This window comes from Balaenoptera borealis, assembly GCF_965194805.1.
Source record: "Balaenoptera borealis genome assembly, chromosome: 13".
In the NCBI taxonomy this organism is placed as follows: domain Eukaryota; kingdom Metazoa; phylum Chordata; class Mammalia; order Artiodactyla; family Balaenopteridae; genus Balaenoptera; species Balaenoptera borealis.
This window is the reverse complement of record NC_138870.1, coordinates 45,877,533-45,903,131: the sequence shown is the minus strand read 5'-3', so window position 1 is coordinate 45,903,131 and position 25,599 is coordinate 45,877,533. Positions and strand designations below refer to the sequence as shown.

The window sequence follows — 25,599 nt, the reverse complement described above, 5'->3', positions numbered from 1 at the left end:
GGGCACTGTGATGGGTGGATGGGAGCCTGGTATCTCCAGCTGACTCATTTCTTACGTCTGCTGAATGGCTGCCCCTTTAGTGAGGGCTGGGAGAGTGAATTCAGTTGGGGGCAGAGACCAGCTTAATAAGGAACACATGGTTGGACTCTAGCTTCTAGGACAGGTCATCTCCAGCTCTCAAAATTAATAAGATTTTTTTTTTTTAATTTATTTATGGCTGTGTTGGGTCTTCGTTTCTGTGCGAGGGCTTTCTCTAGTTGCGGCAAGCGGGGGCCACTCTTCATCGCGTTGCGCGGGCCTCTCGCTGTCGTGGCCTCCCTTGTTGCGGAGCACAGGCTCCAGACGCGCAGGCTCAGTAGCTGTGGCTCATGGGCCTAGTCGCTCCGTGGCATGTGAGATCTTCCCAGACCAGGGCTCGAACCCGTGTCCCCTGCGTTGGCAGGCAGATTCTCAACCACTGTGCCACCAGGGAAGCCCTCAAAATTAGTAAGATTTTAATATGTGTCCCCCCCATTGTATAATAAGTAATTTGAGTGGCCTCCATTCTTGGTTCTTGAGAGGGAGCCTCTAGATCCTCAGAATTTCCCAAGTGCTGGGAGTTTGTCATCCATGGTGGGACCCTCAGACCACACTTGAGGTTATGCTGAAATTTGACTCAGGAGGGCCGACCATGCCCGAAAGACCAACAGTGTGTGTGATTAGAGGGCTGGGGCTTCAAGCCAGGTGATATCAGCCTGCCCTCCAGAGAGGGGAGGCGGGGCTGGAGGCTGAGCTCAGCCACGTACATGGTCAATGATTTCAATCACTTGTGCCTGCATAATGAAACCCTAATAAAGACTCTGGACATGGAAGCTTCGGGTGAGCTTCCTGGTTGGTGAACACATGGATGTGTCAGGAGGGTGATGTGTCCTGACTCTGGGGGAGAAAGGACGTGGAAACTTTTGGAGCCTCCCAGATCTTGCATTATGTGTCTCTTCATTTGGCTGGTCCTGATTTGTATCCTTTATAATAAAACTGTAATTATAAGTGGAGTGCTTTCCTGAGTTCTGTGTCATTCTAGCAAGTTATCGAGCCTGAGGAGGGTGTGGGAACCCTTGAATTTGTAGCCAGTTAGTCAGCAGTGCAGGTGGCCTGGGGACCTCCAAACTTGAAGTTGGCATCTACAGTGAAGGCAGTCTTGTTGGGGGCTCTGCCCTTAAACCTGAGGGGTCTGTGCTAACTCCGGGTGGTTGGCATCAGAATTACATTACAGTTTTGCACCCCCATGTTCCTTAGACTCCTTTCCTCTCTAAGTAGTTATTGCCCCAGTTAGAGCACTAGAACTGGGCACTGGAATAATTGCACAGAGATAGGAGCCATTGTTCTCTTATGTATTTAGCTAAGGTAGTCAGGGAGAGCTTTCTGGAGGAGGTGGCACTTCAGGTGGCTTTAGAGACTGGGAAAGTTTCAGAGAGCTTAGAGAAGAGCATTGTTCTGTTCAAGGGCTGGCGAGTAGATTAATGTTGACTTGGCCCAGTTGGGAGAACAAGGTGGAGAGCTAAGTTGGGGCCAGCTTGTGAAAGGTCTTAAATGCTAGACTAATCTTTGAGAATTTGCAGTCCAGTGAAGGAAATCAGATGCACAGAACACACACTTAAAACACCCAACAGATGGGGGATGGAGGGGCAAGCCATATAGGAGGCAGAGTAGGTGCAGTGGGGTCAGGAATGGGAAGGGAGGGGATTAGTGTGTAGGGAAGATGTCTCAGGGGGATAGAGTTGGTTGGGGTGAAAGCCTAGCATTGGGGTGAGAATCATGGGGTCGTGGAGGTAGGGTTGGGCAGTGCGTAGAGGTTCTTGAATAGTAGTGACCAAGATGATGATTTGAAGACTTAGATGTGGCAGAGTCACTGCTGGATCTGGCTTCTAGAGGGTTGTTGCCCTCAATTCTTGGGGTGCATCTTTTCAGGGAGAGGCTGAATAGGGTCCTGGGCCTGCCTTTTCCCAAGGGCAGCATGTTAGTCTGCTAGGGCTTCCATAACAAAATGCCACAGACTGGGGGGCTTGAACAATTTATTTTCTCACAGTGCTGGAGGCTGGAAGTCCAAGATGCAGATGTCAGCAGGTTTGGTTTCCCCTGAGGCCTCCCTCCTGGGTGTGCAGATGGCTGCCTGCCTTCTCGCTGTGTCCTCCCATGGCCTTTTCTCTGTGTGTACCTCCCTGGTATCTCTCTTCTTAGAAGGACACCAGTCATATTGGATTAAGGTGCCACCCACCCTTATGACCTCGTTTAACTTGGCTTCAATAGGAATTTGGGGGAGTCACAATTCAGTCCATAACAGGCACCTAAAATCATGTCACCGCTTCTTCTTCCCTGACCAATGTCAGCCTCTAACAAATGGGTACTCAGTGCCTTTCCTCCAGTCTGGGCATGGAGGCTGGTGTGGTGGCTTAGCTGGCTAATAGGCCTTAATATACCAGACTGGCCCCTACCCCCCAGTCCATTTTAGAACAGTTTCTTCAGTACAAATGAGAGTGTCCTTAGGGAGGGGAAGCTCATTGTTTTCTCCTGGGCCAAAGGGAATGGTGATGTCAGCTGCTACAAAACAATATTGTAAGGGAATTCCCTGGCAGTCCAGTGGTCAGGACTCAGGTGCTTTCACTGCCCGGGCCGGGGTTCGATCCCTTATCAGGGAACTAAGATCCTGCAAGCCGCACGGTGCAGCAAACCGCCCCCACCACCAATGTTGTGAAAAGTATTTTAAAGCCAAATTGAAGTGATTTGAGATCAAGAGTTTTGCAGTCTAATATGTTGGCCACTAGCCATGTGTGGCTGTTTAATTAAAATTAAGCAAAATAAAAAATTCAACTCTTTAGTTACTTGCCATATTTCAAGTGCTCAATAGCCACACATGGCTAGTGGCTACTGATTGGATGATGCAGATACAGAACATTCTATCATCGTGGAAAGTTCTATTGGATAGAACTGTGAATCAGTTCACCTGTAGAGGTTTTAAAAAAGCCAAGCGTCCCAGCTCCACTTTAAGAGATGTTGATTAGGGAGGTCTGAAGTATAGCCTCGCATCTATTTTTCTCTTTGTGCTGTGGATATGCAGCCAAGGTGAAGACAGGATGCCTTGAAGGCAAGGAGAGGGCCTCATATTCCTTTCCCCGTATGTAACCCCACACCTGGCACAAAGTAGGTGTCCAGGATGAATGCACATCTGGGTGCTCGCATCTGGGTTTGGAGATCTACCCCAGGGTGCCCATCCAGTAACATGAGTATCTCCAGAGTTTGTTGTGTTTGCCCAGTGATGGTGACGCGAATTCCGGTTCAGAGGAGTGATGGGGTCTTCAAGGTCCCACTCCAACATGTATGCATGCGCAAACACATGCACACAATTACACACACTCAACTTGATAGAAACCAAGCTGTGCTTGGGGTGGGAGTGCTTCTGAGACTCTGCAGGATGGAGTGTGTTGGGGAGGAAAGGGGCTCTTCCTGTTTTTTTTTCTTACTGAAACAGGATGGCCTAATGCAAGATTGAGTCTTTTTTAAAAAAAATTAATTATTTATTTATTTTTGGCTGTGTTGGGTCTTCATTGCTGCGCGCGGGCTTTCTCTAGTTGCGGTGAGTGGGGGCTACTCTTCATTGTGGTGCACGGGCTTCTCGTTGTGGTGGCTTGCGGAGCACCGGCTCTAGGTGCGTGGGCTTCAGTAGTTGTGGCTCGCGGGCTCTACAGCGCAGGCTCAGTAGTTGTGGTGCATGGGCTTAGTTGCTCGGCGGCATGTGGGATCTTCCTGGACCAGGGATCGAACCCATGTCCCCTGCACTGGCAGGCGGATTCTCAACCACTGTGCCACCAGGGAAGTCCCAAGACTGAGTCTTGAGTTTGACCACTGTGTGGTCCTTGACTTCCCTTTCCCAGTTTGACAAACATTTATTGATGTCTGCTATGTGCCATTCCCCACCCTAGACGCTGTACGGAGTGACAGAGGTGAATTAGATGATTCCTTGCCCTCATGTTGCTCACTGTCTGGTGCTGGGAGATACAAGCATATAATTATAGTATAAATCAAACGGAAAACGTGCTGTGAGCAAGTTCTAAACACAGTGCTCTGGGCACACTGACTGAGGAGGGGATTAGCCCTCAGTGTGGATAGGAGGCTGTGTGCCACTGAGAGAGGGCAATGATTGGAAAGTTCTTCTCTCATCACTTGCTCAATCTTGCCACCTCCATGGCGTGGGTGTTCGAAAAAGGAGAACACCCAACGGTGTCAGATTGCCCCAAGAATTTCTCAGCCCCAACGGCAAGGTTGAGGGGAGGGGCTCAGGGGCCAGGATTGGCCGGAACCAGGCATTGGGCGTGGCTCTATGGGAGATGGGAAATGGGGCTTCCTTTCTGATCTCTTGTTCTGTGAACCTCTGGGATGGAAAACAGCAATAGGTGTGTCAGGGGGTGTCCAGGTGCTGAAGCAAAAAAGGCCAGAAACTCAGCCTGGGCATTGCTGGGCAGAGAAGATGAGTGGAATGGGGGGAGGGAATAGAGATTGTGGCCCAGCCCAGGCTAGGTCTCAATTCTCCAAATATTCCTGTTTGGTAGGATGTAGGCCAGCTGTTTTCTATTTTTTCCTAATGCCCCAAAGAAGGAAATAATTTCAGTTGGAGCATAAGACATTGAGGTTAGACACATGGATAAACGTCCCAGCTATGACCATCAGGTGATACAGAAATAAATTGCTTTGGGGGAGGCTGAATTGCTTTCTTCTTCAGAGGTCTTTATGCCAGCCTGGCCCCAGCCCAAGCTTACCAGTCAAGGTTGAATTATGTATTTGGGGAAACTTTCTCTCCCTTTTTCTTTTCTCTCTCCTTGTTTTGGCCCTCATTCTGTCAGAAACAAAACAAACAAAACAACTGCAATAGAATTTTCCTGCACATCTTCTTGCCTGTTCTTCTGCCCCTAACTCCTCCTCAAGGATCTCAGCCTGATGTCAGTCTCTATGCCCAGCTGGCAGAGGGGGTGGCCGAGAGCCCAGAACAGTCCTCCGTGGTGGCCTGCGCCAAGCCGGGTTGCCATTTCCATTTTCATTAATTGAAGCATCTTGACCCTGATAATTTCAGGCCAGCAATTTCCTGTCGGCTGGTTGGGAGTATGTGGGGGACGTGCCTCAGCAGGTCATTTTGTCCTTCCATCTACCTTGATGGTGCTGACTCCTAGTCTAGGCTGCAGAAATGGGTCTCATTGCAGTTGATAGGGGAGAAGCCCAGTCTCACCCTTTGGGATCTCAAACTTTCTGTCTTCTGAGGAAGGCCTTCCCGGTGTCTACCCTCAAGCCTACCTGTTGTGATTTTGGCTCAGTTTTGTTTCTTTGTTCAGTTTTAAGAAACTTGATGACTGATGCAGTTGCCTCTCAGAACCTCGTCCGATGATGCTTTCTGCTGCGCACTGGGAGAGGAACAAGTCTTTGAAGAAAGGGTTTGCCTTCCAACCGTGGAAAGGCACCGCAGTTGAGCGATTGGGGTGTGATGGTTGCTCTGAGTGTGAGAGTGAATGTGCGTTCTACTCCTTACCTAGCTTTAGGAAGGTCTATGAAGGTCACTGAGTTAGCAAGATCTTGCCCCCCTGTGTGGTCGTGTCACTTTGTAAGAACCATTCCAAGGGATACAGTGATGTGTTCCCTACAGAGCGTGGATCTCCAGTGTATTACATGCACTTGCGTACTTTTGTGATCCCTGGGGATCTTGTCTCTGCATTTTGAAAAATCTCCCAGATGGACACTCGTGGAATTCAGTGTGACCCATTTTTGCTGCCATTGGGGCTCTGCGCGTCTGGAGTATTTTTGTGTAGCCTCTGCCTTTTCACGCATCTTCCGGGGACTTGTGTCTTTCTGAGTGTCCTCTGGCTCCGTTTGGGAGGAGGGAACAGAAGAAGGCGCCCAAACGCGGAGGGGAGCCGTCGGGCTGGGGGAGGAGGTAGGGAGGGGGTGCGCTGCAATCTGTGACTCGGAAAACAGATTTGTGTTGGAGGCAGCAGCCCCGGCGCGCGGCGTGTGCGGGGTGGGGATGGCGGGGGCGGGGGCCGCTCTGGCCCCCAGGTCCTCCGCAATCCAATTAAATAACATTTAAATGCATAACCAGCCCGCGCGGCGATGAGGCTGGAGATTGGAGCGGGTGCGGCGGCGGGCCGCGCGGGCAGCGTTTTGTGGAGCTCAGCGATTCTGGCGGCAATTTCCCCGCTCGGCGCGGCTTTTACGAGCCGGCTCCCGGCGCCCGCGCCCGCTCCGCTGCGCCCGCCCCGCGCCCGCCGCTTCCCGCCACTCCCGCCTCCGCTCTTTTTTCTCTCTCGCCTTCTTTGCAGCCTTCTGGTCTGTCCGTGCATCTCTCCATCTCTTTGGGTAGCCTCTGCCGCCGTCCCTCCCCGCCTAGCGGTCTTGCTCCTGCGTCTCTCTGTCTCTTTCCTCTGGTCTGTCTCTGTCTGTCCGTCTGTCTGTCTCTGGGGGTCAGACTCTCTGTCGCACCTCCTGTCTCCAGCTCTTGACGTCTGTCGGCTCTTGCTTCTCTCACCATTTCTGCTTCTGAGTGTGACCCCCATTTTCTGGCCGATGCCCTCTCGGCGTCCCTCTGGATCACCATCTCATCACAGCTTCTGATTCTCTTTGCTTGTTTCCTTGTCTCTCTGGCCTCTGCAGCCTCCCACCCCCAAAGCCTTCCCCTCAAGTCTACTTGCCTTCCCCCACGACTCGGAGGCCCGTGGCCGGGCTGTTCTGGCCTCATCACACCAGCCTTCAAGCCTCAGCCTGCCTCCAGTGTGTGCTAATGGGGGTCTGATGATTGGGAGCAGCAAGGCAGGGCCGAGGAGGGAAAGTAAGCAGAGGTTAAGAGGGGGGAGCGGTGATGGACTTGATGGGCTCAGGCCCAGCAGGACTGTGGTGGAGATAAGTGTGTCTGCGTGAATGATTGGATGAGACCATTCTTCCCCACATCCTCTGGGAGCAGAGCAGAGAGGGTTGTCCCATTCAGCGTCAGGGGAGTGAGGTGTTTCCTTTTCAGGAGGTCCACGAGTCCTGGAGGGATGTGATGCCGTTGGAGCTTGAGGCTCTCCTGAGGGTGGGATGGAGAGTGGGGTGCTTCCTGAGGAACCAGGGTGGAGCAAGTTCCCTATATGGAGGAAGACAGAGAAAGCAAGATGAACCATTTCGTTTCTTGTGTGGGACCAGACTCCATTATCATCTCCTTTTCCTCCTCATTCCCTTTCTTATCCCTGCTCAGGCCCCCAACATATGGAGCCTGCCATTTACCAGATGCTATGGGCCCATGCAGATTTCTGGGGGAAGAGCATTCCTGACAAAGAACAGCAAGGGCAAAGGCCCTGATGCGAGTGTGTCTACTGTTGGAGAACAGTGATGAGGCTGATACAGCTGGAGCAGAGAGAATAAGGGGGAGCGTGAATGGTGGGGCTGAGAGGTAATGGGAACCAGATCACGTGGGGACTGATAACCACCGTGAGGCTTTAGCTTTAGCTCTGAGTAAGATGGAGAGTCACTGGAAGGTTTGGAGCAGGGCAGAAGGTTTGACATGATCTGCCTTGTATTTGTATAGAAAATTCTTACTGTTCTATTGAGACTCGATTGAGAAAACAAGGGCAGGGGCGGGGGGACCAGGCAGGAGCCTATTGCAGTACCAGGTAAGAGATGATGGTGGCCGGGACCAGGGAGGTGGCAGTGAAGGCGGTGACGAGTGGTCAAATTCTGGATGTACTTTTCAGAGAGCCCAGGGATTTGCTGATGGGCTGGATGGAGGGTGTGAGAGAAAGAGTGGAGTCAGCATGAGACCAAGGGATTTAGCCTGAGTGACCAGAACCATGGAGATTTGGGGAATACTGCAGGAGGAGCTGGTCTGGGGGGAGTCAGTTTGGACATGTTAGGTTTGAGATGCCTGTTAAGCAACCAAGTAGAGGGGTCTGGTAGGCAGAGGGATGTACAGGTCTGGGTTTCATGGTGACGTCCAGGCTGGAGATATAAATTTGGGGTCATCAGTGTCATTGAATGAGATCCCCTAAGGAGTGAGAACAGATAGAAGATAAAGGGCATCCAGTGACTGAGTCCAAGCATTTCAATATTTAGAAGTTGTGGAGTTGCAAAAACTCCCCCAAAATGCTGAGACATCACAGCAAGGAAAATTTGGGCATGGCATGTGTGGGGCTCTTGGCTTGATCATTTTTCTTCATTCCCAGCTACCCTGGTGGGCGAACTCTCATTGACCCATATCTAGATGGTTCCGACCCACTCTCTGGGTCTCGGCTTCATTCCCCTCCAGACTGCCCACCTCATGCCACCTCTGCTCAAGGACCTACAGTAGCTCCCAAGGCTCAGCATTCTGGTCTTAGAGCCAAGGAAAGAGGATTGGGGTGAGAAAGGACTGAAGATCTGAGACCCTGAGAGACAGTGACTTGCTCAAGGTCCCTCTGCCAGTAGGTGGTCAGGGCTCCCAAGACATAGTTGAGTTCTCTTTATACCACCCTACCCTGCCTTTTGGGTCACTTTTCAACAAGCAACAAATGTTTACTGAGTACTTGATTAAACTCGCCATGTGCAGAATATCAATGGAACACCCTAAGGCATCCAGTGGAAACAGATGATGCAATTCTTGCCCTCGAGAAGTTTGAACTAACGTCCCCTGAATAGTTGTTCCCTTCTTTTCCCATCTCTTCACTCTCATTCCTTATGACTGCCCAACATGGACTCTCTTCTTCCCTACTTTATGCCCTAGGTCTTTCCTTCCCTCCAAACCTTGCCCCAACCCTTTCTTCTTGAACCCTTCCCAGATCACCTTGGATTACCCTAATCTGACAGGTAGCTCAGGCCCAAGACGCAGGGGTCAGTCATCTTCGTTAACTCTCTTTCCCTCGCTTCTCATACTCAATCCATATGCAAGTTCTATCAGCCTTATCATCCAAGGAGATCCCAGATCTGACCACATCTCACAATCTCCACTTGTACAATTCTAGCCAAGACACTGGCTTGCCTGCACTGCTGAGCACAAGGGGCCCCCGATGGGCCTCCCTATAGTTCATTCTCCACACCACAGTCCCTTTCACCTGGAGCCCCCCCCCATCTCCTGAGTCTGTGTGCTTCTTACTATCCCTACGCCCTTCCAACCAGTCCCCCTGCCGTGAATACTTCTCCTCCGGGTGTGACCTGTCTTCTCCCCTCTCAGCCCCTGGGGTGGAGGGTGCTGGAGGGCTGGAGCTGTCCTTCGTTCATGGACCACTGAGGACCCCTGTTGTGGGAGGCCATCTGCTTGGAGTTGGAATGGGGCATGTCCTGGAGGGGGCACTCAACAGGGAGCTTGGGAAGTAAAACCGAGTGTGTCTCTGGAGTGGCCGGGGGGTGGTTCAGAGAGTCTGTTGTAGACTCACTTTTCCTCATTTCCGTCTTCCGTTTCTTCCCGCTCAGCATTCTCCCTCATTCTCATCACTCTTTCCCTTCCATCTCACTGACTGATTCTCTGTCTTTGTATTGGGGAGTGAGAGGGATCCGTCACCAGCCTCAGGGTCTTGAGAGAGTCTCCAGTCAAATGCACCCCTGTTCCTGATCTAAGCCCCCCAACTCTGGGGAGCTGGGACAACCAGATGGGGAAGGCTGATCTCACCCCCTCTGGCCTGTGCACCCGGGGCTGAATCATTCACCATCTCCTCCCCAATGCCTAGCACTGCACTTTGCACCCAGTAGGTGCTTATTAAATATTTATTGAAAGGATAAATGAATGAATGAATGAACAGCTGAAGCATTCAGCTTCCCTGTTGGGCCCTGGGCCTAGCTTTTCTGATTCTTTAAATGAGTTCTTTCAAACTTGAATGTATACACAAACCACCTGGGGATCTTGCTAAACTGAAGGATTGGGTTGACCAGTCTGGGCTGGGGCCTGAGAGTTGGCGTTTCTAGCACATTTTCAGCGATGCTGTTGCTGCTGCTTCTGAGATCACGTTCTGAGTAGCAAAGCTCTAAGGGGAGGTGTCTCTAGGCAGAAGGAAGCCCCTGTCTAATTGAAAGAGAGAATGATGACAATTGCGAGGGACTGAGAGAGAGTGACAGAGAGAGGAGCCAGAGGAAGAAAGGAAACCCTCCACCGCTGGTCTAACGGCCCCTAGAGCCCCTCAGCAGTGCCCGTCCCAACAGTCTCAGGAAGCCTAGAAGCACCTGTAACGTCTCCCGCAGCAGCCTCCGTCTCCCCAGGGTCCTACCCTGACTCGGGGTAATGGGGCTCTAGAGACATCTGCCACCTCTGCATCCCTGATTGGCCTCCTTATTTCTGAGACCACTGTGAGTCCCAGGAAAGAAAGCTTGGCTGGGAACAGGTTTGGAGTTTTCACTCAATTCCATGCACATTCCCCAGACTGCCTCTCAGTACCAGGCACACGGGTGAACAAGAGCCAGGAGGCCCGTCTAGTGGGCAGGGAGACAACTTGCATGAGTGAAAGAAGGTGGGATTTGCATTTGCCCTGGCGGAGGATGGGGAGAGCTTTGATGAGCGTATGGGAGCTCCAGGAAGTAGTGGAGAGGGCATTCCTGGCAACACGGGCTGGCAGCAGGATGGTTCAGGGCATGTTCCTTGAAGCGTATGGGGATCAGCAGCTGGGGGAGGGGAGGTGATGGAGGAAGGAGAAATTGTAGCAGCTCAGTATGGGTCTGTATTAAGGAGGGCTCTGAATGTTGGTCTGAGGAATCAGCGCTGTGGCGTGAAGGCAGGTTTACTCTGCATGCATTAGGGAGCCGTGGAAGGGAGGTCCGTGTATTGGAAGAGGTGCTTGGAGGAAAGGCTTTGCCATCTCTTGGTTTACCTGGCCTACCAGGGAGGGACTCTGCTCTGTGAGTTGTCTTGTTCGTCTCTGTTACTCACTGGAGGCTTGGTCAGGCTCTGAAGGTGCAACTGTGGTGCCTGGTTTGGGAGGAGCTGGGGGTGGTGGTGTTTTTTCTCCCCCACTGTGGGAAAGAGCTAATTTTGCTCTCTGGGAAGTTTAATGAACTTCTGTCCTAACTCCAGATTATCTTACCCAGGAGTCCCTGATGAGAACAAACTATGCTTCAGGAAAGGGAGCAGGAGGGGAAAAAGGAGGCCAGTTTTCCATGATGGCTGAGCAGGTGAAGCGTGCGTGCTCCGGGCTGGTGAATGCTCGGACCCACCTACCTGCCCAGGACTGTGCTTCAGTCTTTTTTTTTTTTTAAACAAATTTATTTATTTTATTTATTTATTTTTGGTTGCGTTGGGTCTTCGTTGCTGTGCGTGGGCTTTCTCTAGTTGTGGTGAGCGGGGTCTACTCTTGCTGCAGTGCACGGGCTTCTCATTGGGGTGGCTTCTCTTGTTGCAGAGCATGGGCTCTAGGCATGCGGGCTCAGTAGTTGTGGCTCTTGGGCTCTAGAGCGCAGGCTCAGTAGTTGTGGTGCACAGGCTTAGTTGCTCTGTGGCATGTGGGATCTTCCCGGACCAGGGCTCAAACCCGTGTCCCCTGCATTGGCAGGCGGATTCTTAACCACTGTGCCACCAGGGAAGCCCCTGTGCTTCACTCTTAAGCCACACCAGCCACTCACAACCCCTTGAAGCGTTTTAAGACATTGGAGTGGGTGCCCCGGGCGTATCACCAGTGCCATATACTTAGGTACCTCCAGCGCTGGCCAGGCCAGGTGTCAGCCTTCCTAAGAACCAGCTTTTAAGTTTAACACGTATGTATTTCATCCACAGACACGTGTGGGTGTAGGCCCTGTTTTGCTGGCTGCTGGGGAAGGGGTAGCATCTTTGTGATTGTGGAAGGGTGCCCCCCCGCACAGATCTGGGGTTTTCCCTGATAGGGGTCCATGTCTTTCCTCCCTGCATGCCCCTGTCCTCTGTCACGCTCACTTGTGCTCACCCTTCCCGCAGGCTGGAAGTTGTGCCAACATGGAGGGCAGATTTTCTTTCTGTGGGAGAGCATGGGATATTATTTTCATCTGATTTATTTTCGTTCCTGATGATCCCCATGCTAATGTGCCAACGAGCAGAAGTAGCCAGGAGCAGCCGTCACCAGCATGGTGTGCAAGGTGGATGGATTAATGGGCCAGCAGGGACCTCGTCCCAAATAGGCCACTCAGGAAAGGGCTCAGGGGCAGGAAACCAAGGGCTGCCGCTGACACACCCCAGCCTCGGTTTCTCAGTTCTGGGACAACGTTGTGTGGGCCCTTCCTCTCCCTGCGTCCCACGGCCTCTGACCGTTGCAGTCCTCACTGCTCTCCACCTCATTCAGCCCAGAGTCCTGTCAGTTCTTCTACAGCAACTGCGCCCAGCGCATCTCAGGTAAAACCTCCTTGAACTTGTAGAGTGAAAAGTCTGTGTCCTTGGCGTTGATCACGTCTTTGATCTGTGGCACACAGTGGGTGCTGAGTTCATGACCAATGAACAGGTGAAGGGGTTCTGGTGGAGGTGAGGAGGATTGTAGCTACTCCCTGGTTTCATTTATTTTCAGTGTTTGAGAGCTGAGGGCTAAGTTTTGGTTTCCTCTGTGGTAATTCTCCAACCGTAGGTTTCCTTTTTGGGCGACATTCTCTCACCGTGACTTGTTGATCTTGTCTTACTCTTTCATGTGTGTTTTTTTTAAACAGTTTTTAAAAATTTATTTATTTTATTTTTGGCTGCGTTGGGTCTTCGTTGCTGCACGTGGGCTTTCTCTAGTTGTGGCGAGCGGAGGCTACTCTTCGTTGCAGTGCGTGGGCTTTTCCTTGCGGTGGCTTCTCTTGTTGCGGAGCACGGGCTCTAGGCACGCAGGCTTCAGTAGTTGTGGCACATGGGCTCAGTCGTTGTGCCTCGCGGGCTTCAGTAGTTGTGGCTCACGGGCTCTGGAGCGCAGGCTCAGTAGTTGTGGCACATGGGCTTAGTTGCTCCGTGGCATGTGGGATCTTCCTGGACCAGGGCTTGAACCCGTGTCCCCTGCACTGGCAGGCAGATTCTTAACCACTGTGCCACCAGGGAAGCCCTTTCATGTGTGTTTTAATGGTTCGGTTTTATGTGTCTTACATGCTAGATCATCTCAGGTCTTTTGGAGAAGAATGTGGGGAAAAAACAGCATCTCTGAAGACATTGTCATAGTTCACTTCCACTGCCATGTGATTTCTTTTTGGTCCCTCCCTGTCAGGTGGCCCCTCCCAATGAAGGGGCTGCCAGTCATCTGTAATCACACCAGGTCCTGCAGGTCACTGTTGGGGGGGAAGTGCCTGGAGAGTGAACAAAATGCCAAGTTGAAGTTTAATGAGGCAGCATGATTGGAAGAGGGGAATCAAGGGAGGACAAGAGGAGATGAGAGAATAGAAAAGAGGGTTGAGCAAAGACGGGAGAGATCAGAGATGAGGCAAAGGGGTAGGGGCATAGGATCTAGGCCCCAGCTTGTCATCTGTAAAATGGGGATAATAGAGTTGTTGTCAGGAGTAAGAGAATAAAGTGCTTAGCAGGTTGTAAGCATTATAGAATCCTTGATGATAATGATAGTAATAAATGGGGGTAATATTACCTACATCACAAGGGGTGTTGGGAGACTCGGGGCTTGTAAAACACTTTGTAAACTGCAGACTGCTAATGCTTTAGCTGCTATTATTATTATTATTCCATTCTTGCATTTCTTTCTGCCGCTGTCTTGTATTTATGCTGATGAAGGGGGAAGCTGCCAGAAGGAGGGGAGGACCCCCAGGTTCTGTTCTGCTTTGGGGACTGTTTCCTTCCGCTCCTCCTCACCCCCTGGGGAGCAGAGTCCAAGCCCCTCACCCCTCTGCTGCCGCATCTGCCCCCGGGTGACGTGCTGAGAAGGTAGAGGCTGGCAGGAGGGTGCAGGAGGGAAGCCAGGGGGAAGCCAAGCTGAAAATGAAAGCCGAGGAGGGGGCAGCTGAGCAGCGCCTGGAATCATGTTTGCGTAATGAGCTGCACCAGCTCGGCTTGCTGTTTTTCCAGATACTGCTCTTCCTCCTTTGTCTCTCGGCCTGTACTCCCATTGCTTTTCTTCTTTCTTCTCTCCTCACTTCCCTTGCCCCTCAATACTCCCCACAGGCTTCTTCTCCCCCTCCCACTTCCCTGACCCCTGCTCTGAGGCCCCGTCCATTCGTCCTCCTGATCTGGTGCCCCCCACCCCCAGGGTTCTCCTCTCTCTCCCTCCAACTCCCCCCCATCTCTCCTTGTCTTTCATCTCTGTGCCATTCCCTTTTCTCTTTCCGCCTCCAAGTCTACATCTTTACCTGCCTGCTTTTATCTTCCCTTTCCATTGTCTGGCCCCCATTCTCCTTACTGACCCCTCTGCCCCCACCCCCAGCCTTCAACCCCTCTCCTCCTTTCTCTCCCTGTCGGCTTCACTGCTTGGGTTTAGGATCCACTGTGTAGCCGTCATTCCCTTGATGAAATAACAGTAATAACAAAACAAAAATTTACTGAGCACTTACTATGGACAACACACCACTAAACACTTCAATTATGTCTGATCTCATGTAATCCTCTCAATAACCCTGTGAGGTGAGTGGTATTATCAGCCCCATTTTACAGATGGGGACAGTCAGGTACAGAGAAGTGAAATATCTTGCTGAAATTCTCATAGTTAATAGGTGTCAGAACTCGAAGGCCAGCCTGTGTGACCCAGGAGCCTGTGCCCCTACCCACAGGAATCCACTGGGAGAAGCTGTTCTCACTTTCTCCCTGGTGGGGTTAAGAGAGCCCTCTCTCTTTAAACATCATCTTGGCACCCCCAGGTTCTTCCAAAGGTCATTTGGTCCCTTCTCCTTTCTCTGCACAAGACCAGATCTAACCCACCCTGGACAGCTTGTTCTGTGTGACGGTACAACTAATGCTACACTGTCAGGCACTGCTCCAAGCACTGTATGCCTATCTCCTCATTTAATCAGCCCCATTTTACAGATGGAAAAACTGAGGCACAAGGAAGTGAGTAACTTGCCCAGGTCACACAGGTAATCAGTGGCAGAGCCAGGATTTGAGCCCAGGCAATTGGGCTTTAGAGAACCTGCCCTCCTAGGTGGTGACACTACTCCACTCAGCTCCTGGGAAACCCGGTTTTGGTTTCCCAACCACTGTTACTCACCCAGCTGCTCTGAGAAGCCCTTGTGGCCCAGCCCTGGGCTGCAGCCTATTTCTGTGGGCAGTGCCTGCAGTGGTGTAATCTCTGCCACCAGCACTGACAGCCCTCAAGATCTGGTCAGGCCACCAGCCCTAATCGGTGCCTGAGGGGATTTATTGGCTGCCGCCCCCAGGGAGCAGGGACAAGTGTTTTCCTCTCCAGCCCTGCTGTGCCTCCTCCCAGCCCGACAGCTCCCGTGTTCCGGCCCATCGCAGCAGCTGATTTACCTCTGTGGCTGGGGGATTTAGCTGCTGTCCTGGCTCCTACTATAAATTCCCGGGCAAATAACGGAGCTCTGCATCAAAGCGGCCAACAGGGGAGCAAGCGGGAGCAGATGGCCGCTTTGGCCATGGGGTGCGGAGGACAGGGGCAGGCGGGGAATGCTCTGAGGCTTTCTCGTCCACCCCTGGCCACAAGGCCAGGCTGTGCCGTCCTCAGGCCCATGGGTCCTCCTTAACTTTCAGAGGCATCTCCCAACCCCCAGCACCCGCAGGTTCTGGTTGATGTCTAATCTTGGCCCTCTTGCCCCATCTGAAGTCTATTTGCCTGATTTCGCTCGGGAAGGAGAGAGCTGACTACCATTCCTGGGTTTGATTAGGCTTCAAAGAGTCAGGCATTGCTTGGTTTTCTGGGGCACCATATGGCACATATTGGACTTATGTTCTGCCCTCCAGAAGGAGGCTCAAACTGAAGCAGGAAGTGGTAAGAACTTTCCAGTGGGATGGGGTGAAAGACTCTAGGAGGTAGGTGACCTAGAGCGGGGGCTGAGGGAGACCTCCCCAAAGTAAGTCCGAGTCAAGTTGGGTGAGCCCCAAAGGATAGAGGCACTTCCTAAAAGTGAAGGAGGGAGGCTTGTGGTAGCCATGGTCAGGACCCTGAAACCTTCCACACGGTGGCTCCGACTCAGGATGGCTGCCCAGGGTCCGCGCTGGAACTGGGGCTGGCTGGGCCTGGACGGGGTCAACCCTCTGTCAGTGCCTCTATCAATGCCCCTTGTTTTTCTGGCTTCCTCTGACCCCTCTTTCTCTGGTTTCTGCAACACCTCCCGGCCGCCCCTGCCTGCTCCCCTCTGCTCCTGTCCGTTTGCCTTATCTTTCCCATGGTGCCGTCTCTCGTACCAGAAAGCACATCTTTCACCCCACTGACCAGCCGGCGGTGGTGGGGTTGGTCTGAAGCTCGGGGCTCTGGTTCCGCTCCCCAGAACCTCCCTCAGCCTGGAGCCCGTCCCTGGTGTCCATGCCATTTTGTTCTTCTACTCCTCATCCATCTTCCCCGTCCCCCCTTCCTGCCCCCCTGCCATGGCCGCCTCCGCCTGGGAGATTACAGACACTGAATCAGCAGCCAGCTCCAGCGTTCTGCTGACAGGGGACTTTCTGCCTCTGAGGGCTCTGTGGTGGGATCAGGGCCCCTCCTGGGGCCTGGAGATTCCGGATGGGGGGAAGAAAGGGCCGGGGCGGAGAACAAGTGGATGGAGAGGGAGAGGTGAAGGGCACAAGGTAAGGAGAGAGGAAGGAGGATGGATAGAGGAGAGGTGGGAAAGAGGAGAGACTAGAAGAAGAAAACACTGGAAAGATGAAAGAACAGTGAGGGAAGTGGAGAGAGAAGCAGAGGGCAGGGCGATGGGAAAGAGGGAGAGAGGGAGGAGAGAGGGAGGGTGTGGAAATAAGGTGGGGGTGAGCCTGCCCGCCAGCCTGCAAGCCCAGGCCCCAGCTCCGCTCTCCCCTCCCCTCGTGCCCACCCAGGCAGGCCCCTTGGAGGCCCACGTTCATGGGGACCAAGCTGCGGGGTGCTGCCTGGGGCCCATGGCCCTGGGTCTGGGGCTCTGCCTTGTGCCTCCCTCTCTCCCTCTCACGTGGTGGTTTGCACTTCATCTTGTTTGCGGGGCGGCTGGGCCTGCTCTCGGGGTTTAATGATCTGTGCCATTATTTATAGCTTTGAGCGCCGAGAAACACACTGAATTTATCGCTTGCTTCTATAAATAACCCTGGCAAACGGGTGCCCAGGGAGGAGGGCAGGAGGGGGAGGGAGAAGCAAGGAGAGGAGAGGTGGGGGGTAGGGCATGGGACGTCTCTGTGGACTCTGTCCCCAAGATGGGGTGACGCGTGTGCCCAAGGACGGCGGAGGCTGGCGGGATGGTTTAAGTGTGGGTGTGTGTCTGAGGGCAAGTTCACCTAAGTCACACAGCGTGTGCCCCTGGGATGAGGGTGACTGCGTGTTTCCGAGGGCATGTGTGAGCTGTGTGTTTGTGTTTGTCTCTCGTGCCACGTTGGTGGCAGTGAGGTGAATAAGCACAAGACAGCCCCGAAGAGTGGCTAGTCTATAAATGGATGTCCAATGGGGCTGAGAGGCAGCAGCTCTGGACTAGAATCAGGCTCCTTTCTCTACGGTTGGGTGACAGAAAAAGACGACAATGAGACTGTTTTCTCCAGGGTTCAGTGGCACAGGGGGCAGGAAGTGAGGCCTAGGAAGCAGGCTGGGCATAAGTCTGTGTGTGTGTCAGCCTGGGCCAGTAGGAGGGAGGAGGCGTCTGGTGTCCTATGGAGCAGGAGCCAGGGTCACCTGCTCCCAGACCTACAGGGACCCTGGCTTTGGGGCTTTGGGCTACCGCCCTCCTCAAAGGACCCTGCCGGCAAGTCCTGTCTCAGGGTGGGGGTAGGGGACCAGGCAGTGCCAAGTGCCAGAGCTGTGCTTTCTGATACTGCTCCACCTGCCCCTCCCACGGGCTCCCCCCGCGCCCCCAGGACTGCCCAGGACCAGGCTTGCGGAATGAGAGCCTTGGCCCTGCTCAGCCGGAGGACAGTGGTCCTGCCCCTCCTCCTCTCCCCCAGCCGCAGACCCCTGCTCAGCACTTCCACACAGAAATGGCTGCAGCAGCCATTAGCTCAGGGAAGCGCTCTGCATCTCTAATGAGGACATTTGCATATATAACGAAGAACCTTCACAGGTGTTGGGGAAGCTGCCCCTCCTCTCTTTCCCTTTCTTCTCTCCCACCAGCTGCCACCCTGACCTGTAGCTCTGGGGGTGGGCGTGAGGGTCCCTGCCCACTTGGCTGGGGGATGTGCTGAGGGGTCCCAGGCACAGGCAAATTGCAGGGGGTTGCCCTCTCTGGGTCAGAAACAGGCAAGGTGAAAGCCCATTGTGGCAGTGTGCTCGAAGGGACCCAGCTACTTGTGAACACGTGTGAACAGGAGCCTGGGCACGTGCACAGAGAGAAGGTCAAGGTCAACCCGCCCATCTCTGCCCGAGTGCACTGCAGCACATGGTAAGGTAGCCGGCTCAGCACAAGTATGCAAGACACGTTCCAGGCTGCACCCACGCGATGCGCCTGCCCACTCACGCCCCGGCATCAACACAGGCAATTAGAGAAAAATGCACCTGTACCAACACTTCCTCCATCCAAGCAGGGGCCCCTCTCTCCTTTCCCCCTTCTTTCCTTGCTCCCTTCGAACCCTATCCACAGTGTTTCTCATAGAGTCACCAGCCCCTCTTCAGGCCAGAAAACTACCCCCTCCCACTCCCACATGCTTTCTCAGATCTATTAAGCACACAAGAGGCCATTTTCCTTAAAAAAAAAGAGTAAGAGGGGCCCTTGTACCCTAGATAGGTGGTACTGAAGGAGGAGAGAAAATGCCAGGGCAAGGGCAGCTGGGAGGGCTGTAGGTTAGGAACTGGGGGAAGGTGGGGGTGTCTAGGGAGGAGAAGAGACTGGGAGCTAAAGTCCCCACAAGGTCATTCTCAGGTTATCCCCGACAGCCCTGACTCCCCCGCTGCAGACCAGCCAATCCCTGGCCCCCACGCCCTCCCCCGCCCTCCTGTTGGTCCTGCTGAGCCACGTGACCTTCCCCTTCTCTGGCAGCTGCCCCCGATGATGGATGCAGCTGCTCAGCTGTACCTGTTGGGGGACAGGGACTGCACAGCTCCTAATTACCTCCTTCTTGAGCCTGGGCTGGGGGCAGGGCTGGGCTGTACGAGGGCTCCCCGCGGCTCCCCGCTCGCTCGCTCCACTGGGGCTGGGGCTGACCACCTGAGCTAGAGCCAGGCCTGGAGGCAGGCAGTCCCTGAGCTGCTCTGGGGTGATGGGCGTGCGGGGAGTACTGGGTGGGGGTGTGGAGTGGCAGGGAGCTTCTGGAAGGCTGATAGAGGGAACGAAAGCGCATCACAGCTATAACATCAGTGACCTGGGCAGCTGGGATACTTTGAATAAATGACCTTTCTCCAAGTCTGTCTCACTGAGGGCAAGGTTCAAGTTAAATATCGAGGAGAACTTTCTGGCAGTCAGGGACAAGAAACACTTGCGCAAAAGTCAGAAATGTGGAGACAGAGGTTTGGAAGACTTCTTAGAAGGCGAATGAGATCATCCTTTTTCTGCCCGGTGGGAGGCTCACAGCAAACAGCTGCAGAAGAAGGAGGCTGGTGTTAGAGTAGCAGGGCTGGAGATAGAATTTGGAAGGGCTTCTCGGAGGGGTGGGATTGGGTGACCCTGGACTTGGCATTTGAGGAGCTTATCATAGATCAATGTGGGAGGCTCTGTGTCTGGGCCTGCTTGGGGAGGCATGGGGAAGACCTCAGGATTGTAAAGATGGCAGAGCTCCATCAGGCTTCTCCACAGCGGCACCAAGGTCTTAGGGGGCAGATGCACATTTTAACAGATCACCAGTGCGGGGGATGCCTGGTGGGCTCGAGCGCCTGGGCTAGAGGTGGGCAAACAGGTGGTTACAGAGGGAATGGGCCCTCTCCAAGATTTGCCCTGACTCCGAGATCCTATGAATCCCCAAATTAGGATTCTCCATGGGATTCAAGAAGGGAAACCTGGGAAGGGTGAGCAGAGCTGGTGAATAGCACCAGGAATCCTGGCTACCAGCCCCCTCCCCTTGGGGGCAGTGGCTATGCTGGTGTGGCTGTGATAATCACTGATCACTATTGATGGAAACTGCAGGTCTCAGTAATGACAGCCCCACTGGGATTCATTAGTCACAGTCTCCACACCATTGGGGGTCTCTCAGCTAAGGGAACAGGGGGAAGAGGTAGCCTGAGCCGCTGGCACACTGGGTCCCAGAGGAGGACAAAATAGAACAGCTGTCCTGGTGAGACATCTCTTCCTCTTACTTCAGTCAGTGCCTGCAGTGAGGGGGAGAGTGAGCAGGAGGGCGAGGGGCAGGTGGGCTCCCAATGCCTCCAGTGACCCCTCTTCTGAGGGGTCTCTACTTCTCTCTCTCCAGAGCATTTCCCCTCCTCTCTGTGTTTACATGGGTCCCTGTTGGCTGAACTGTCCCCCACCACTTGACTCTCGCTGCCCTTCTGAGCTCATGGGCTGCTGAATGGTCAGCCCTCGCCCTCCCCTGCCCTTTCCTAGTGTCCTGGGTGTCCTTCACTACTGCTGTGAGATTTGGGGGAAGTCTCAGGCGAGGAAATGCTTACTCTGTTCCCGAGTGTGTGTCTCTGCTTCTCAGAGGGTTTCTTCCTGGGCCTGCTGGGTGCAGGCTCGAGGAGTGTCTGGAGGAGGTGGCAAGGCTTTTGCCCTTTCAGGGCGGCTTACGAGGGAGACGGAAGGGGCGGGGAGCTGGTGTTCCATCATCTCCCCAAAAGCAGACCAGGGCGGTTTTTGAAACTAGGTTTTCCTCATCTTAGCATCACACTAACATGTGCACACAGGCACACACACACTCACCCCAAGAGACAACACACAGATACACTGACACATTTTCTCCGGTAGTCTGCCCTGTGAGCTGCTTCCAGGGTAAATTCACTAAGAAACTCCTTTGCATGGGTCCCCCACTCCTAACCCAGGTGAAAACCTTCCATGACTCCCCGGTGCCCATGGGTGAGGCTTAGACTCTCTGTCCTAGCATTCAAGGTCTTCTCTGATCTGGTCCCAACCTGACTTCCCAGCCCAGTCTCCCATAATCCTCCAACAGGAGTATTTTCCGAAAGAAAGGTCTTATGCACTTACATTTCCTCCAGGATCACCGGGGGACGTGCCCTCTTCCCACTCACATCTCTGCTGGGGTAGATCCACCTCCTCCGGGAGGCCTTCTTGACTCCAGGCCTCAGCTTACAGCAACTTCTTCCTTAGCATGTCCTTGACATTTGGAGGATAAGTCTTTCTACAGGCTGGGGGGAGGGCCCTTTCTCCCCGCTTCTGAGCCTCTCCAGGCAGGGCCTGTATTTATTCACCTTTACTTCCCTGGTGCCAACATGGTACCTGGAATCTGTATGTGTAAACAGCTGAGAACCTGGCTCCGGGGAAGAGCATCCATCCAAATTGGATCAAGCTCCTGCTTTGGCTCTTCCTGACTTTGTGACCCTGAGCAAGCAGCTTATCCTCTCTGGACATCAGTTTCCCAATTGTACCATGAGGAGGTTAGACCTCCCTACTGTAAGATTCTGTATTTCTGCTGTGGTGAGGATGGAGACAAACATCCTCAGGTAGATGCACATACAGCCCTTTCCAGTATAGATGGTAAGGAGGCTGAGGGTGGTAACTAACTCAATGGCAATTAAACTCAAGGGTCCAGAGACTCCCTGACCCGGGAAGAAGGCAGGTTGGTGTCAGGTCTAGACAGATCTGTGTGATTTTGGACTACATCCTCTACCTCTTGCACCCTCAACTTATTTATATGAAAAATAGGATTGATGTTTCAGGCTTCTTTTGGGCATTAGAGAAGATTAAGTATGTGGAAGCTTAATTCGTGCCCACAGTACATCTAGGGACTCAGTTATCTGGGGAGTGGTGTGTCTGGGTCCTCTTCCCTTCTCAGGTCCTCTCGTGAGGGTTCTGCTCTGTTTCTTCTCTCCTTGATTATTGCCTGGGAGAACCCATGCTCACCTCTCCTGCAATCAGCTGGGGCCGCTTGGCAACAGGCTTTAATGGGGGCCCTACTGGGTGGTCTGGGCTGCAGAATGCTGGGTGAGCTTCCAGTTAGCTCCTCGGGGGAGTCTCCTATGCAAATGCCGCTATGCAGGGATGGCAGGATTTCCCACACCCCAAGTTCCCATAGTCTCCAGCCATCCTGCCCCGCATCTGACCTGATCTCTGGGATCGCTCCCAGCCTGAGACACGTCCCTGTTGCCTCATCACCCTTCCCTGGGAATACTGAGGCTGGAGTTGTCTACAGTGGCCAGGAAAATTCCTCAGAAGTGTGAGGAAGGGGGAGGGGTCTTGAGTGAGGAGAGACCCCCGCCCTACGTTATGGCCTCTGTCTCCCCTTCGCTTCCCATGTCACCCCTGGGAGAGGGTTGGATGAAGGCCCCAGAGTTCGCCCCCCAAACCCCTGTGCCCCAGCCTCCACAAGACCTTAGAGGCAGGAAGCTTTCGTCACAGGGAGCTGAAGGGGACCTGGAGTATGTTCAGGGGACCCCAGGGTCCAGCTTCCCAGCCCCTCCCCACTCTGTGATCTCCAAGGGCCTCCGTGCATCCAGACCCGGGAGCAGCTGCTCTGTTTATGATGTGGGAGGTTTATTCCTACTGACGCCTCAGCTCAGGGCTCTTGAGGGGACGGACTGTGGGAAAATTGAGGAAGAGGAACCAAGTCCAGCTTTGAGAGGAGTTGGGTTAGTGACTTTTCGCCTCCTTGGGGCAGCTGGGAGGCTCTAGTAAAATCTAGCACTTTCTCCTTGGGAAAAAGGACCTAGAAAACCAGTGGGGGATGGGACCAAGAGGGGGACACTGAGGAAAGAGTAAGGTCAGCAGTTTGTGGGGCTGAAGTTTCTGGGAGTGAGAGCTGGAGAGAGCCCGAAGCAGAAATGCCAATCAGGTCACAGCGAGATTGGTTTGGTTGTGAATCGAGTATCCAGGTCATTATGAATGAGTGTGTGAGGGCCCTCGATGTAGGGGCTGAGTCACAGTGTTTCATTTTTATGACCAGGACTGGCCTCTGCTTGTGGGAGGCCCAGAGAGGGCAGAGGGCTGGGCAAAGTCACACAGCACTCGCCTCCAATCAGCGGCTGTCCTGGCCTGGCTTTCTCTTGCTCTTAGTTTCCCAGCCACTCTTTTTTTTTTTTTTTTTTTTTTAAATTTTATTTATTTTTGGCTGCTTTGGGTCTTTGTTGCTGTGCGTGGGCTTTCTCTAGTTGCAGTGAGCGGGGGCTACTCTTGTTGTGGAGCGCGGGCTCCAGTAGTTGCAGCACGCGGGCTCAGTAGTTGCGGCACGTGGGCCCTAGGGCACGTGGGCTTCAGTAGTTGTGGCGCGCCGGCTCAGTAGTTTTGGCACATGGGCTTGGTTGCTCCGCAGCATATGAGATCTTCCCGGACCAGGGATCGAACCCGTGCATTGGCAGGCGGATTCTTAACCACTGCGCCACCAGGGAAGTCCCTCCCGGCCACGCTTGATCTGATTTTAAAAATATATATTCTCCACTCTTCACAATTTCCCATGCTCTCTCCAACCCCTTTTCCCCCTAAATAGTTATTTATGAACTTTGACCCCAGGAAGCCGCTTGGGGGGACCATTTTGGGAAAACATGATAGAGCCTCATAAAGAATTCCGACAGCTTGCAAACAGCCTGTGCTAAATTGCCCCTTCAAGTGAAAATTAAAGCAAATGTCTGTTTTATGACCATGTTTTCTTGGGCTGCCGCTATTGTGGGAGTGCGGGCGGCTCAGAGCTGGGAGGCGTGGAGAGGGTGGAGGTACTAGGGGTGGTGTATACCTGGGCCTCTGGTCCGCTCTCTGCATCCCTCCCTCCCTCCACGCTTTTTCTGTGCAGAGATGATGTAGAAACAACCTTATCACCACAGTCTCTTTTCAGGCCCATCTTCTTCTCCCAGTGGGGCTTTAAAGGGTTCTTGCTCTTTCTGGGGCACCAGCCTCCCAGAGTGCCAGTGGCAGAAGCCCTAAGGTCATCCAACCAGGGGCTTGACTTGGGGTCTGTGACCCCCTGGTTTCTCTGGCGGGCCTCTGGGGCTGCTGCTAGGGCAGAAGGAGGGACCAGCACTCAGGCTCCAGACTACCTCCTGCTCTTGCACTATTTTCTCCAGACCTAGTCCACCTTTGCATATGAGGCATAGTGTTTGAAAAGTGGTTCTAAGGCAATAATAATAATAGCGATAATATAATAATAATAAATAATTGTAAAAGAAGGAAACCGCTGGTCTACTCTAATACCTTCATTACATAAACGAAGACACTGAGGCCCAGAGAGGACATTTTGCAGAAGATCCTTGGACTGGGGAAAAGGAAATCTGGGTTCTGATTCTGACCCAAGTCACTTCCCCTCTCTGGGCCTCGGTTTCCTCATCTGTAAAACTCAATGATCAGATTCCATGAACTCCAAGGTCCTTTTCAGGCCTGTGAAGCCCTAGATAAATAAATACATAATAATGTACTAGGATGTGCCAGGTCCTAAGTGCTGTGTGTTTTCCATGGGTCATCCCATTTAAGACTCAATAATTTTATGAGATGTCATCATTCCCGTGAGATCACTAAGGGACAGCGAGGTTAAATAACTTGGCCGAGGTCCTGCAATGGCAAAGTCGGATTGGACCGCTGGCAGTCCCTCTCCGGGGCCTGGGCACTCAGTCACTGCTCCCATGAGGACTAGATCCAGATCAGTCAGCCGGGGAGTGGGAGCCCAGCCTCACTGACCCCTGGGCGGGTGTTCATTCTGCTGGACCTGGCCACCTGTTTAGCCAGGGTGGTGACAGCCTCACACTGTGTGGAGGCTGCTGTACTCAGGCTGTCGGTGTAACGCTCAGCGCACGCCTCGGAGAAGGGGGCTTCGGCGCAGAACGGGGCTTCTTGAATGAGGCTTTGAAAAGCTGAGAGGACCTTTTAGATTTGTTACGAGGGACTCCAGGAAGCTATGAGGGTTCTTTTTTATTTTAATTGAAGTATAGTTGATTTACGATATTGTGTTCGTTTCAGGTGTACAGCAATGTGATTCAGTTATATATGTGTACATATCTATATGCTTTTGAAAAATTCTTTTCCATTATTGTTTATTATAAGATACTGAATATAGTTCCCTGTGCTATACAGTAAATCCTTTTTTGTTGCTATGAGGGTTCTTGATCAGGGCAGCAGCTGTATAATATTATAGAAAATCCCCTCCTTGCCCCTCACCCAGTGGCCTGCCCACCTAGGAGATCCTGCAGTAGGGAGCCCAACTGGCCCAGCCTGCAAAGCCACTCAGTGACCCATGCCCCCTCCCCATAACTAGTGTCCCTTCCACCCTGGTTATTCCAGCCTCTTCTCAGAGGCTGCACCGCTAGAGCTGGATGTTGGATCTGGCTTCCTCCTCGGAAGACAGTTTATGGTTATGTGTCGGACACTCTGTTTTAATGAAGTTGCAAAAGTAGGTTAATGGGCTGTGGGTGTTTTTCATTCCCCTCCCCCTGCCCCATCTCTGCCCCTGGGCGGATGAATGATGCCTCTCCCAGCGCAATGCAGAGTCGGCCTGAGGATCTCAGGCCCAGTTCCTTGGCCTCCCGCTCAGGTCCTTAGATCTCCTCCTCCCTGCTGCTTGGGAAGGTGCTTAGAATGTCT

The 25,599-nt window shown here is 53.1% G+C and overlaps 1 long non-coding RNA gene across 1 annotated transcript; it reads right to left on the bottom strand.

The window, feature by feature from the left end:
• Nucleotides 1-3,540: 3,540 nt before the first annotated feature.
• LOC309609538 lies at nt 3,541-25,117 on the bottom strand. The gene is made up of 3 exons (XR_014233479.1): nt 16,969-25,117; nt 10,263-13,221; nt 3,541-8,769 (listed from the first exon to the last, which is right to left on the bottom strand). It is a non-coding gene; the product is annotated as an uncharacterized lncRNA (long non-coding RNA).
• Nucleotides 25,118-25,599: the final 482 nt, after the last annotated feature.